We start from the raw sequence: 15,981 nt of genomic DNA, 5'->3' as shown, positions 1-15,981 counted from the left end.
AGAGGCTGTGGACAGCATACATATTGAAATCCAGCCATATCTCCCTAGCCAGATTTTCAGTGAACTGCCATAATGTTCTCTCCCAGTACTTAAAGTGAGGCCTTCTCATATTTAGGTGTTAGTATCATGCATCTGCTGGAGATGTTGCAAAGTCTTATCAGTGTGATATGTAGAGAAGAAAGGCAAGAAAATGATTCAAAGCTGTGAAAATGACTTAGTCGAAGAGTAAGATTCAGAGGTCTATAATGCAAGCAGTGACATAAAAGCCAGTCAGCACAGGCTTCCTTAATTGTTGCTAGACAGAAATAGGCAAGCTGAAAGGGACATTTGTCTACTCTGGTTTAAGCATACACATGGAGATGAACTTCCCCCTGGAAGGGCTCATTTCTCTGTGCTGACTCCAAAGAGATGGTGACTACTGCTGTATAGCCATCTGTTGGGTAGAAGTTCACATCTGGTCAGATATATCCCACATGAGAGATTGGAAAAACTCAATTTATTTAATTAATCCCAAGCAGATCACAGTGCTAACTTGATTATGCCATGGAGGACCTTCAAATGAAGACAATTTTGTTTCCAATGGGCATTGTTATCCAGCAGAGAGAAGCAAAAATTAACAGCTATAGGCTGAAGCTCCGGCAGGGGGATTGGACTAGATGATCTTTTTAGGTCCCTTCCAATCTCTAACATACTGTGATACTGTGATACTGTGATACATGTAAGGAAAATACAAAGTGAGGGGTTTTGTGCAATAAGTGAGACAAACTATTGCCAAAGAGTAGAGAAGTGGTGGCTTCTTGGCTTCTGCGAGCCTTTGGTATCTTTCAGACAAATGCTCCTTGTTCCACTTATAAGGGTTAACTGAATAAACCCCTGTGGGCTGTGTTGCTCCACACATTAGCTCAGGCTATTTGTCCAGATCTTGGGGAAGATCCTCATATTAAATTTATTTTAAAGCTTTCATATACTTTTCTATACCTAAAAGTCCACATTCTCTGTTTTGCAGAGGAAATAAATAAATAGATAAAAATACAGCAGGTTGTTTTATTTGCTAAAAAGAGAGCTAGTCTTTTTTTAACGTAACTACATGCTATATAGTTATGGGAATGATTGCAAGGATGGTCTGCACAGATAAGAATAGTTTTGTAAGCAAAACAGGTCAAGACTTTTGAGCTGCTGCCCCAGGAAGCAACAGTTCTTCAGTCTTATGCCTCTTTCAAGTGACAAATGGAGATAAGAAGGTTTGAGTTTCTTTAGCCCTTTTCAGGTGGTATCAATGTCCATAACCTTCTAGTTTCTGAGATAGAGAGAAATGTTTTTTGCATTTCAGGTTCAATTCAGATCTTAGAGAGCTCAGTAGAATGTATTCTACTGCCTTTTATGAATTGCTGCCAACCAGCTCTTCTGACTCCATTGTGAAGCAGTTAATGCATCATGAGGGCAGCTGGGAGGTGGTGTATGCATTGTGCTCTGTTTTTGTGTCCTTATACATATTGCTTCCTACTTTGCTCATTTTCCTTGGTGTAAAACAAGAAACAGTTTTGCAGTGCTCAGAGACATAAAAGCATCCTGTAAGGATGGTATTTCAGCTCCTACTGCAACTGCTCTTCAGGGAGGAGTGGCTGGAGTATAAGCCAGTGTGATCATACTAAATAGATCCTTGACCCTTGATGGTGACTGTAGAGATAATGACATGTAAATGACATAGATATCATCTAATAAAGACAATACACAGGCTTTAATACAATAAAGAGAAGGGAAGTGGAGCAACAGAGAAACAGCATTTTATATTCTCTACGGTGGGTGTATTTCTGAAGTAAAGAGAGGCAGGGTATATCACTGAGAAGGTCTATGAAGATACCAGGGGAAAAAAGGGTATGTAACAGCCCAGTGGTCAACTGTACATTTTCAGCTTCTACGCTGTTATGATATATACTTTACATAGAGTTAGATGGAACTTTTAATTATATGAATGGTAAGCAAAAGGAAAGACATAATGAGTGTTCTACAGAATAAAAGGTGCAGGTAGATCCCTGGATGATACAAATCATCATAGATCTATGGAAAGCGCCAAAAAGCTGACTTATACTAGCTGAGGATGGAGCTCTTGCGTCTGAACTTATCAATAGATCAAGTTTCAGTGCTCAGGCATCCCATGTGGGAGAGTTCTCAACCAAGGGAAAATGTCTTCTAGAAGAAATAGTGGAAGACTGGGACAATTGCAAAGGCATCTCAACCTTGTACGTATTCATGAAGCTTACTTTGAAACACATCCTATTTAATTAACAGTTATGAAACTGGAACGTCAACCTGAATCACAGCTGGGTTTTTTTTCCCCTGTATCTTGATCAAAACTTAATTTGACTTCTCAAACTGCTCAAAGTATAATGTAAGTAAGGAAAAGGAGAAAAAGTGCATTTGATGACACAAACTATCTGTAACAGAGGAAATGGAACAGTAGCTCATGCTATACTGTGGAAACACTACTGTGCTGTACCAGCTACCTTCTGGCAAACCTTTTGGAACTATTTATCTTTGGGAAACTTTAACTTTGCATAGTTCATGACTGTTTGTGTGAACATATAAATAATAGCAGAGCAGGGTTGGAATTAGATGATCTTAAGGTCCTTTCCAAACCAAACCATTCTATGATTCTATGATCTCAACAGCACTTTCCACGATAAGCAGCTCTCTATTTTCAGCCTTCTTTGGGTTGATCATAACCTCAGCACTCTCGTAGGAGCAAACCAGGCATCCCTTTGCCCTTCAGAGAGGTTAGGAAAGGGTCTCAGATGGTGGTTTTTGCTGGGACTAGGCTGTTTTTTGTCTCTTACTTTTAGTACAATATGAGTGGTGCCACCAGCTAGCGATGGATATCTTTCAGCATATGCAACATCAAGCTACATTTCCTTATACAATGAGGTATAGGTCTGATTCATTAAGGTAGGTTGTTTTCTTGTACAGGAAACTGCATAAAATATTCCACAGGAATGCATCAAGTCCCACATGTAAACTTTGGAGAATTCAGTTTCCCTTCTCCTCTGGAGGCTTTCTTGCCTCTTTTTGTCTTCTTGTATGATAGTAACAGTATTTTAATTTACAGCCTGAATATATCCACCTGCAGCTGATACTCATTCCTCCTTCAGCTGCTATATATTCCCCCCTTCCCTGACATTCACTTCCCAATCAATCAACAACAATCGGATTCTCCTGCAGCTTTCATTTTGCAAGGCTGAGCAAATCTCATTTGCCCATTTCATGGCTTCATCCTGTTGGCAGCTGAGTGATCTTGTACACCACAATCTTTCCCCTCCTTCACTGGAAGCAAGTAAAGAGTTCTTATCTTAAGGCAGATGGGTTTATTCATTCCTAGGGGTGAGGCTCACCTCCCTTACCTTGGTCTAAAGTGACAACTCCCTCAAACCTGCTACCTATTTTCCAGCTGTGAAGCAGGTAACCTCCCAGCCCAGGTAACTCTTCCTATGCATCCAAGAGCTGTGTTTTAGCTGGATACCTCCTCTTCCTGAGTGATGGGCTTATCTTTGAGCTTGACTTGGGTGACAAGACACCCTTCTGCCTCTGTGATAGCACGGAGAAGTGCTATACAGCATTTTAAACTACACTGGACATGCTCCATGCTTGGAGAGAGACCTGTTTCTGCACCCTGGCTGCATGCAGAACCTTGCAGAACAGTTGAGCTGCTGCAGTGGTGAAGGTGAGCACTTCAGCACCAGTACATCCAATGAGATGGTTGGAGACTGGAAAAAGTGCGAACATTCCCATATCTTCTGTAAAAGCTATTTTGAATCCACTATTACATAAAGCACCAAATGCTCTGTTTGTAACTTCTAATAGATTATGCTCAGCAGACATGGACTTTGGACCAGCAGTCTCATTCCACCTTTAGCTTCCAAGAAAACAGACAGTTATCTGAGCAGCACCATTTCACCTGCTTCATCAAACACCAGGTAAGCACACCCTACTACATTAGTCTTTTCCTGAGAATTGCTTCTGGTCTCAAATCAATTTACAAATTAATCTTGTTTAATCTCTCTCTGGTAAACACAGGTTTGCTTTTCATCCTATTTTGTATTTACCTCCGGATCTTAACTTCATTCTTTCTTTTAAATTTACTTTAAGAAATCACATTCTATTATGCTTAGATTAGCTCTTCTCTGGCTTTCTAAATCACTTCATTTTTCCACCCAATTTCTCAGATGTAGGTTATGTTCAGAATGTAGCACCTATCTGTTGTACAGAAAGACCATGTTCAAGTCTTCAAAATCTTTTGTCCACCTCTCATCTCTAATCATTAAAGCAATTCTTAAGCTTACCCAGCTCTGCAATCAGGGAACTCTTGTTTGTAGTCTTTGTAGTCTTGTTTTTGTTTGCCTTACCCTGGAGCATCAGTGGAAAAAAAATCATGATCAGTTACTCCAAAAACTTTCTGTTGATGACAAAGTCTTCTCTAATCACTGATGTCTTAATACCAGGCCTAAAATAGCCATTCCAGCTGACTTAGTGCTGCTTTAGCGAAGGATTCTCTAGCTTTTGCACACAGAAATGATGCAACTTAAGTATTTTCCAATCTACATCTGAGAAATCTATTTCTAGACCTATTTTTTTCCAAGGTAACATCTCAGATGCTCTGTCCTACATGAAGCTCCAAGTTGTGGGTTAGCAACAGATCTTCAGCCTTATCCCAGAACACGCACTCACCATTTCTCCTTGGAGGGATTCTGCCCACACCATTTATCCTTGCGTGTGTCCCACCAGTTGGAAAGGATGGCAAAATGTTATTTTAACCTATATATCAGGAGATAAAAGACTCTTTTCTACCCTATCTAACTTATTGTATTTCTTTTCTACCATTAAACATAAATGCCTTTCCATACTAAATTAAGCTGTGTGACTAACATCTGCCAGGTGTGGTTCCTTGGTTTACTCATAAGTTTCCCAGGGGATGACTTCCACATGCAAGTAGCGTTTTGTTAGTGTGTTTAACTTAACGCAGCGTGTACAGCCCTTGGTATGTGCAAGCTGTCCCTTGAGGAAAAGCATTTATCTTGAGAACTGCTCACTGGTGCAGCTTGTGTGCCTCTGTGACATTCAGAAGAGATGAAACAGTGCTGATCAGACAAGCACATAAGCCTGACTTTGAAAAGGTTCTTCTGCATTACTATATTTATTTTGTTCAAGCCACGGAAAAGTGCGTTCTTGTCAAAACGTGTCTTTAACAGGCTTTGCTTGCCATCCTCCTTGTGGGCTGGAAGCTCAAACACAAGCTTAATAGACACTTCAACCTAATCAACAATGTTTATTTTCTAAGTCTAATTTCACCTTCTGTTTTTTCCCTGACTCTCCTGGGGGATAGCTGAAATGAAATGAAATTAATGATGCTCATAACTTCACCATGCACAATGCACACAATTTCACGTCTTTGCTCCAGTGTGCTGCTTTTGGCTAGGACAGAGTTAATTTTCTTCAGAGTAGCTGCTGTGAGGCTGTGTTTTGGATTTGTGCTGGAAACATTTGATAACACAGGGATGTTTTCCTTACTGCCAAGCAGTGCTTAGAGAGAGACAAGGCCTTTTCAACTACTCACCCCACCAGTGAGTAGGCTGGGGTGCACAAGGAGCTGTGAGGGGACAGTCAGGACCCCAACTGACCCAAGGGGTATTTCACACCATATGGCATCACATAGAGCTGGGGGAAGAAGAAGGAGGGAAGAAGACATTCAGAGTGGTAGCATTTGTCTTCCCAGGTAAAAAGTGATGGAGCCCTGCTTTCCTAGGGAGGGCTGAACACCTGCCTTTCTCCCTTTTACCCTTCTGATTCTCTTCCCCATCTCATGAGCAGCTGCATGGGGCTTGGTTGCCAGTTGGGGTTAAGGCACAACAGTCCTTTTTGGTTTGAAACATGGGGCTCAAAGTGTTTGAGATAACAACAGATTTTATTGCAATGTGCTAGATCAAATTTATAGCTGATTTTGCTGTTTCTGTATTAATCAACAGGCTCCTGTGCTTGCCATGGGGCTTGCTTTACTTGCCTTACTCTACATTAAAGACTAGTGCTCGTTAGTGGCTGCTTTTTGCTTTCAGAGCTCACTGCACTGCTGTGCTGGTTGTCATCCTCTCTGCTGGGAATGTTCTGATAACAGCAGTGGTGATGCGCCTGTGCTGGCAGATGGCCGGGCCATCGCTGCTGCTCCTGTGCTGCTGGACCGGATAGACTGGAACTCAGTGTGAGCTGGAGTCAAAGGGACTGTGACCTGTGGATGAGTCCAGGACACCCTGAAGCATCCGTGGCTGTGAATGTGTCCACACCAGAGCAGGTACGTCTTGAAGCATCTGTGGCTGTGGTTATGTCTGTGCCACAGCAGATGTAGCTCTGGCGGGACTGTGGCCCAAAGACATCTCCACAAGGGAGAAGTCACACATTCAAGCATCTGTGGCTGTGCATGAGGTTGTGCTGGAGCACATCAAAGCATGTGGACATGGGTAAGCCCACAACGGAGCAGGTACACCCCTAAGGAACTGCAGTCTGTGGATAAGTCCACGTCAGAGCAGGAGCAAGGGCAGGGGTTATGTTAAACCCTATGGCCTGGTCCAAAGGTAGCAGGACTGGAGATTGTAATGGAAATAGCTTTAAATTGTTGTAACCCAGGATTTGAGCTGCAAGTTATGGGAATTACTGTAGCAGGAATCCCCTATTGCTAGCCACGCTAGGAGCAATGGGAAGAGTTCATTGCAATGTAGAACCCTATAACCTGGCCCAAAGGGAGCAGGGGTAGAGACTGTAACGGAAAATATCTTTAAACTGTTGTAACCTGTTATTTGAGTTGCATGTTATAGGAATTGCTATAGCAGGAACCACCTTGAACCAATGGGGGACAAGAAGCAGTGCAACTGCAGGACTGACCCAACCTGAGTTGGCTTTGATGCTCAATAACTCCATGCAACACATCACCTCTTCTGTTCTGAGTGACCACCATAACAGTTGGAACCCAAAGTCATGCACAAAGTGAACTCAATGGACATTTTGTGGGCATTGCATTTCAGACATTTCACAGGGGTGGTCCACAGACAAAGAGAATGTTATCTGTGTGTTAAATCAAAGGATGGGAAAGATGGTAAGTAGTTGTTAATGAGGTTGTATTGGATAGTGTGGGACTTGAGCACGATGTCAACAGTACGGAATAAGAAGTGGAGAATGTGCTGGGTTTGGCTGGGATTGAGTTAATTTTCTTCATAGTAGCTAGTGTAGGGCTGTGTTTTGGATTTGTGACCAAAGCAGAACTGATAACTCATGGTTTTGTTATTGCTGAGCAGTGCTTACACAGAGCCAAGGCCTTTTCTGCTTCTAAACCCACCAGCGAGTAGGCTGGGGGTGCACAAGGAGTTGGGAGGCGACAGCGTCAGGACAGCTGACCCCAACTGACCCAAGGGATATTCTGTACTGTGTGACATCATGGTCAGCATGAAAAGCTGGGGAAGAAGAAGGAAAGGGAGTATGTCCGGAGTAAAACTGTTTGTGTTCCCAAGTCGCTGCTACGTGTGACGGAGCCCTGCTTCCCTGGAGATGGCTGAACACCTTCCTGCTGATGGGAAGTGGTGAATGAATTCCTTATTTTGCTCTGCTTGTGTGTGCAGCTTTTGCTTTACTTAAACTGCCCTTATCTCAACCCACAGGTTTTCTCACTTCTACCCTTCTGATTTTCTCCCCCCATTCCACTGGGGGAAAATAAGTGAGTGGCTGTGTGGGGCTTGGTGGCTGGCTGGAGCTAAACCACAACGTTGGGAAAAGCTGAGAATTTTCAGCCTAAGCAGCTGGGAATAGATGGTCCCCAAGGCTCTATGAGATCAAGATGCATGAAGGTAAACTCAGGTGAATTTTACTGTTGTGACTTTTCATAGGTGATGCCTGAGCTGCCATGAATGTATGCTGGGGAGACTGAATATGCTACGTGCGTATGAAACGTCTAAAAAGCATACCATACCTGCCTCTCTTTGCTATATAGCTACTTACTTTTATCCTGCTTATGCCACTTGTTCTGCAGTAAATTATTGATGGTTGATGAATGTTCCTACATGAATCTAACTTCCTGTATCCTGACAGAGGTACTATAGTTTTATCTATTTGAATATCCTCACAGTGTTTTATTCTTATTTAGTGTTTATTATTCCTCTCGGGTTTTATATTGTCCTCATAGCAAAAAATACATTTATCTAAGAGTGTAACAGCAAAGAAATATTTCATAGCTTGGATTGTTTTTTATTGAGTTTGCTTGAGCTCCAGATCTGTTGAATATCTCTGCAAATCAAGCTTGTGGTGTTTGCTGTGTGTTCTGACGAGCTACAATACTGGAAGGTTTTTCTGGCTTGCTCAAATATTTATTGAGAGCAGGTTGTGCCGTATCACAACCTTCACCAACGGCTGGTGCTCCTGTGTACAGCACTAATGAGTTCTAGAAGGTGAAAAACTGTCTCTGTGTAACAGTTTGGCCCAAAAGAAATCCCGCTCTGATGTCAAAACTATCTCAGATGTGGTCCTGCAGCTGAGTGCTGCGAAGCAGATGCTGACAGCACCAGCCATATGCCAGTACCACTAAGCTGTTACAGCTCCTTGCCATTTGAACTCCGAGAGCAGGGAAGGATGTTGGATGCTTTTTTGGTTTTTTTCTCTTTGCTTTTAACTCACCTCAGTGCCAGAGTCTGCTTCTGTGAAGTGCGGAAGTTAAAGATGTGACCTAAAAAGCCCATTTTAAACTTGAGCTTGTCCTAGTTGCCTTTAGGCTTTGATTCAGAGACTATCGCAGTTCTGTGACATCTGTCAGAAGTGCAGGGTGTTGTTTGCAGTAGAAAAAACCCAAAAAGCAAAAACCACCCCAATTGGACAAAATAAAACTGTCTATCAGTCATGGCAAAGTCCATTGCCATCAGAGAGCATTATAAAGCTTGTACTCACTGTGTATAAACTGTAGGAAGTTAGGTAAAATAAAGGCAGTGCCTCTGACAAACTCAAATACAGAACACCTTTTATGTCTTCAGTGGAGATAAGGTATATGTAGGCCATCTGTCCCTCTCACCAGTGAGAAGAACCAAATTGTGTAGAGTCTGTGGTCAGCATTGTTAGTTTCACATTCATGAAGTTTTGTTGGAAGTATTTAGTCTCTCCCACAGCTACTCATGCCAATCACTAGGTGTGTCTCTGTACAATACATAATAAACATGAATGATTGGCTACTTAGGAATATACAGATTGACCAGTAAGTCACTTTGCCTCATAAAGGGATCTGACTGTATGGAGCTTGGTCCTGGACTGGGGACACAACCAGCCAGGTCACTTAGGAATATACAGATTGACCAGTAAGTCACTTTTTAAAGGGATCTGACCGTATGGAGCTTGGTCCTGGACTGGGGACACAACCAGGCAGGTCACTAATCACCCCTGCTATGTTAACTGAGACAGTATTTACCCAATGACATCTTGGCCTGTTCAAAGAATGGTCCCCTTTGACAGAACTAGTGGGAGAAGCTGGGGATGGAGCACTAGCTGGCCACACTCCTGGGTCCTCTTCTTTTTCTTTCCATGGTGCCGTGGCAGCACTTAGCACATCTCTTAGAGCAAGCCAATCATTTCTGAATGACTATTTATTTACACAGACGAGAAGAAATGGCTTCTTGGCAACCATGTACACACCAAATGCTGATTTTCTATTTTAACTTCCTCTTGGCCTAGACACAATGGCAATTGGCTTATTCGAAAGATGACAGATTACCTACTGAAGGAAAAGCAAATGACGGGAGAGCAAACACAAGCCCAAATCTGCGCTCAACCAGTGCAGTGTCTATCCTTACGTCTTGCTGAAGTACTTGAAGTTGGTTTTGGGCCCAAAATGCTTTTAAAATGATCAAAATGATTTCTTTCTAATTGCAAATCTGGAGTAACAATAAAATAGAAATGAAACACTGGACAATTCAGGGAAACAATGAGGAGTGTGGAAACCAGTCCATAAGGCTGTAATATGGGCTGATTTTGAGCATCCGCAGAGTAAGTGCCTTTTTCCTTTGCTGTTGCAAGGATTTAGGAAGGGATAAGAAATTAAATCCATAAAAGGTGAATCATTAGTGAATCATTTACCAGCAATTATTATTGCTTACTAAAACTGTCAAGAGTGACTAAGCTGGCGTTCTTAGCGCTACCTTGTTTAGGAAGGTAACAGGATGCTGACAAAACAATAGCCCAGACAACCTTGAAGGCTAGCCAAAAAGCCAACATGTCTCATGCCTCCTTCTCCAGCACCACCTGGGACTAGCCCTTCTGCAGCTTTAGGTTAAACAAACTGCAGTTCCTCTGTGTCTACCATGGGATGAGGCTTTCTGAGATTGGAGAGCCATAGTTCTGCACTTCTGGTTTACCCACGTGTGTAAGAGGAAATAACGGTGAAATTGCTTCATTTCTTGTCTTTTTCTGATCAGTGCTGGTGATAATGATTTCCTTGTTATGGCTTGTAGACTCCAGCATGCCACTGTGCCCATGCATAGGAGGGCTCAAATCTGAGTCTTAAATAAGAAAGGGTTTTTGTTCCAGCACAGCATGTTTGTAAAATATCTACTGACAAGACAAAAAAAGTAGTTCTATGTGGCCTGTAAAACATACGTTAAAAAAAGTGCGCATCGCAGACCAGCTTTAAATTATTCATTCTTAATTCCTTCAGCCTTGAAGGACCTTTAAACATTGACTACTGAGAAACAATCCTGCCACTGTGGGAAGAGCTATAAAATTGAACACTGGCTACTTAAAAACATAGAGAAAAAAATGCTTTACCTAGGCACAGCTTCTGAATGTTAAAATATGAATAAAGGGCTGGATCCCCACTTGGTGAAAGTGGATATAGCTCCTTTGATGTCTGCATAGTTATCCCCTATCAGCAGCTGAAAGCCCTGGCCCAGAGTTTAGAATATATATAATTTCTCCACATAAGAAGACAAGCGAGATTTGCATGGTTAGTTCAAACTACTTCATATTCACTGAGCTATTGAGGAAATACTGTCTGTGACACAAATCCTGGATTCTTTCCCCAAAACATCTAAATGACACTTGCTAGGGAAATGATACAGTATAAAGGGGAGTGGATCCAGCCCTCCGGATTGGACCCTGCTGTAATTGCTAAGGCATTAGTGGAGAGCACTTGTTACCCGCAGGTTCATTGGGGTGCATCAGTGAAGCTGAGAGCATCCAAGGGGGTTAATTGAGTGTAACACCAACATAACAAAGAGAAATAGGTTCCATGCTTGCTGTTTCAGGAGGATTTGGTCTTGTTCTCTGCTCTTGGCTCAGCCAGGCACTAGCAGAGACCTGAGGAACCCCTCTGTGCTCTGCACATCCTTGTGCTCCATCTACATCACTGTGTCATGCCTCCTGAGGCACCCCTGAGGCAAGCACCCTCCTCTTCTGCCTTGCTCTGCAGAAAGGAGAGCTTTTCTGACAGAAACCAGCCACTGCAGAGCTTGTTTCCATACCTTCTCCTTGCAACTTGTAACCCAGGCTGGAAGGGTGCACCATAACTTACCCCTTGTGTGCTCCAGAGAAATAGGGCTGAAAATGCAGAGAAAAATTCATATTATCCCCTGCAACATTTCCTCAGTCATAGAATCAGAATGGTTTGGAAGGGACCTTAAAGCTCATCTAGTTCCAACCCCTGCCATGGGCAGGGACACCTTCCACTAGACCAGGTTGCTCCAAATGCTGTCCAACCTGGCCTTGAACACTGCCAGGGATGGGGCAGGCACAGCTTCTGTGGGTGACCTGTGCCAGTGTCATCTTGGTTAACTATCAATCAGGACACTCCTGACTGCAGGTACTGCTTTATGTACAGTACAATGAAATATCACCTGTTCTACTAGGATCATTCTTTTTCTTGGTTAAACTCGTGGCCAGAGCATGTGTGGCACAACAGGCAGCGAAATGCAGATTGCTCAGACCCTCCCTTCCCCAAGCACTCTTGATTTCATGCAATATTCTTCCAAGCCCACATCATCCTCTCACTCCCTCCATCATCTCAGAAGAGCTTGAGAGAGATCTCCAAACCTGATGTACAGCCTTGGCTGGTGAGCGATATTTCCATAAAGAGCCCCACTCACCCACAATCACCAGGAAGGAAATGAAGCAGGAAATTCAACGTATTTGCCTGAAGGTACGCAAGTATCAAGTCAAAAAGGTTGCAGAAACTGCCACAGGTGATCAGATTGGAGCTTCTCAAAAGCCTTATCCCACCTCCAGCAAAGTGGCAAGCAGCTCCTGGGAAAAAGCAGTGAAGAGCTATTTAATGCACTGTTTCCTTCACACACTACCTCCTTGTGTTGATATATTCCTTACACAAGAAGACTAGGGTTTGGGGTTTTTTTTACCCTCATTACTTTAGATTAAATCCCTTCCAAGCCCTGTTTATGAAGGGTACAACGCTATGTTGCTCTGTGGTATCCAGGGGTAGGATTTAGTGACGGGGGAGCCCCTTGAAGATTTGTGTGGGCTCACGCTCCTAAGCACAAAGCTCAGCCTGTCCCAGGCACTTGCACCCGGATGCAAATGTCTGCACACGCTGTGCCACTGGCCTGAATTCACACTTAAGCTTTTACTAATATAACTCTATGGAAACAGGCTCAGTGATGATTGACAACTTACAGCTCCTACGTAGCACATTACAGTTTCCAGTGGAAGTATGTTGTCATGGATGAAATAAACCAGCAACGTGGGCAGTTTCAGTAAGTAAATTAATAGCCTATAGACTCATCCGCTTCACAAAGGGAGTTACACAGTGGCTGTCCAGCGTTAAGGAACATGTTTGTCAGAGCTCAGGAATAGGTTCTCCCTTCAGACACGTGCTGTGGATGTTCACTGTGCATGTTACACTGCCGGCGGCAGAGAAGACCAGAGAGATCATTTGCCTTTCTGGAGGTGTTATAACCTTCCCACTTCTTGTCTCGGCTTCAGTCTTTACACATCGACACTAAAAAAGCCAGCATTATGTTGTTAAATAGTTTTAGCAGACACTTCATCAGTGGAATGTTTCTGTCTGGGGGATTCCTTAATGATGCTGTGTTCTTTTTAATCCTACAGTGGTTTATAGTCACCTTAATGTCTGATGCTGGACCAAAATAAGGTATTATCGATTATGTGCTATTTTTTATTATGATTAATGATGCACCATATGTTTTCTCCTCTGAGAAGCATGCAATTTCTTTCCACTTTCCCTCCTGCGATCACCTTCAGCATCCACAAAGTCCATTATCAGCTAAGGGGACTTCGGGGTGGAGAGAAGACCGGTGTTCCTGGGTGGTAACCCTCCACGGAGCTCACCTCGAAGCCCGGATTTATCCCTGCGAAGCTCCCAGGGTAGATGCTCGGGCTCGCGGTCGCGCAGCCTGGCGGGTGGAACGGGAGGAGATGGAGTGGGAACGGAAAGGGAATGGGGTGGATCGGGAAGGGATGGAGAAGAAACGGGAGTGAATGAAGGGGTGCGACCGCCCCAGTACCGCCCTGCCCGGCTCCGAGGAGGAGCCGGCGGAGCCCCCGGCTCCGTCCACGTGGCTGAGGGCGCGCTATATGAGCGGCAGGAAGCCCCGCCGCGGAGGGAAGGGGAGGGACGGGGCGCCTGGAGAGGCTCCGCGGGCAGCGCAGGCAGACAGCGAGGCAGCAGCTACGGCGGCAGCAGCGGCAGCAGCAGTAGCAGCGACCGACCGACCACCCGCCCGCCCTTCTCTGGCCATGGGGCTTGGTGCCCTGCTGGCTCCCCACGCTCCGCTGTGAGTACTGCCGGGCCCCCCTTGCCCTCCTTCTCCTTCTTCCTCCCTGCTTACCTGGAAGTCCTCCCGCTCCCCCCCGCTGCAGAAGGCGCGGCAGGAGCCGCCCCCTGCCTTCCAGCTCCTCATTCGGCTCTGAAGTTGTTGGGCTTTTCCTAAATCATTATTGTTATTTAACAGCGGCGGCGCTGGCGGAGCTCGCAGCATCCTCCGGCGGGTGCCCCGGCACTCCGGAGCGGGGAGCCTTCGCTCCATGCAGCCGGGATTTCCCCGGTGGAGGGGGGCCGAGAGAGCTCCGGAGGGAGGCGATACCCGCACAACACCGAGCGCTCGGGGTTGGGGCGCAGCGGTGGCTGTGGGACCGGTCCCGTGGCATCCCCTGAGGACCAGTCCTGCCCCGCTGTGCTACAGGGTGGGCGCTGAGAAGCGGGGAGCGGCAAGAGGGACCAGCCTGGCCGGGTCCTGCACCCTGGGTTTCGTGGTTATGTTTGGGCTTTTACCCCCTTGAGCAGGCTGTGCTCCGAGGGAGGGAAGAGCCAGCATTACTCCGTTATAGAGAAAAGAGCAGACTTGCTGTCTTAGGTACCCATTCGCACATCTCTGCTTGCAGAATTAATTTCAAGTGGAGTATAAATAACTACTCTCTGAGGTCAGCAGTTTGGTTTTTAGCTGTGTTTTTATTGCATGTGGTATATTTATCTCTGTGGCAAACGTACACCCCAAGTCTTTGCCGTGATGGTGTTTAGTCTTGGCATAAATGAAAACAAACCGGTAGAAGTGCCTTGGTGCATATTTGCTCCTTTGAGACACAAGAGGTATTTCAACTCTTTGTAACAGTTGGGCTCGTGTGTATCCAGTACGTTGAGATAACTTATTCATATAATTGTAAGTCTGAATTATATATTTGCCTGCAGGGCACACATGTTAAAGGAAAAAACCTCCCTAATTATGGATCTTTCCGAGAGATTGGAAGGGTGACAAAGCCCTTGTAATCTTTTGGGTCAATTTTCATAAGCTCCAGAAGCTCTCTTTGAAAAGGAAATTAAATTTCGGTGTGGAAAAAGGGACAGGAGATTCAAGGATGTGAAAAAGTTTCAATTCTGCTTTGATCCTGTCCTCATGAGTTCATTTACGTTGGTGCTCTTCAGTATTGTAAGTTGAAATGAAGAGTCACGTCTAACTGGAGTCTTCCTTGGCAGCTCAGGAGATACTCAATTAGTAGCACACTCCTCCTGTGTATTATTTACATGGCTTTAGCTGGAGGGACGACACTGTGTGAAGCATCTGCTTGGAAATACTTGGATCGCTGCATCCATTGTGTCCCATGCCATCCCATGTCTTATGTGGCGATTCTGTTCACCCCTTCTAAATGTTTACATTTCAATCCAAAGCCAGTGGTGCTCAGCCCATGGTTTGTAATGCCTTCACAGAGCTGCCCACACATTAGGAGAAGTTGGGGTTGGCCCTGGATCCTCTTTCCTGCCCATGTCAATGATGGGGTGGTTATCTGCAGGGCACATCTGCGCTTGGGGTTTCCTTCTGGGCTTATCTGGAAACCTGAACCGTTTTTAATCTGAACGCATGCTTAGGCGGTGGTCGGGGATAGAGGAGGGAATGGTTGATGTGAATAAAAAAAGGTGGGTTTGTTTGTTAGTTAAAGGCAGTTGTTTTCTTGATTATCCTGGAAAACAGCAAAGCCCCAGTGGAGGTCTATGGTGAACTTAGTGCTCTGTTCCTCTGCCAGTTTCTCACTTCATTTACTCTATTTTGGTGCTGCTGTAGGGTAACATTGCAGCAGCAGCAGGTTTAAATCCTGTGCCTCAACAAAGTCTTAGTCTGCGGTCCTGCCAAACCAGCTTTGCAGTAACCATTAGATTTTTAAAGTGCACTTCTAATATACATTTATTTTACCTTTCTGCTAATAGCATGTAAGAGAACAGTCTCTGAAAGAGCAAAAGAAGAGAAAAACCTGATTCCTTATTCTTTTGGCTCGCTCACTTAGTGCACACTCTGGTTGTGCGGTAGAGGCAGTGAGTTTTTTCACACATCCTGGCCAGAAAAGAGTTTGCAGCTTTGTTTGTGATTTTTCTTCCAACCTTGATGATTTCAATACTGGTGATGGCCTCTCAGTTGAGGAAGGTAGCTTTTAAAGCTAAACATAATTCTATATATGACT

The 15,981-nt window shown here is 44.4% G+C and overlaps 1 protein-coding gene across 2 annotated transcripts in view; it reads left to right on the top strand.

The window, feature by feature from the left end:
• The first annotated feature begins 13,673 nt into the window (after window positions 1-13,673).
• Window positions 13,674-15,981, top strand: part of ST3GAL1 (ST3 beta-galactoside alpha-2,3-sialyltransferase 1) — a 71,619-nt gene continuing 69,311 nt past the window's right edge. Inside the window, exon 1 of one of the 2 annotated variants that reach the window (XM_080610258.1) lies at window positions 13,674-13,808. The gene's annotated coding sequence lies outside the window, so the exon portion shown is untranslated. The remainder of the gene's footprint in view (window positions 13,809-15,981) is intronic. The other variant, XM_080610257.1, reaches the window with a different exon arrangement.

The sequence above is a fragment of the Psittacula echo genome (assembly GCF_963264785.1).
Source record: "Psittacula echo genome assembly, chromosome: 2".
In the NCBI taxonomy this organism is placed as follows: domain Eukaryota; kingdom Metazoa; phylum Chordata; class Aves; order Psittaciformes; family Psittacidae; genus Psittacula; species Psittacula echo.
This window is presented reverse-complemented; position numbering and strand designations above follow the sequence as displayed.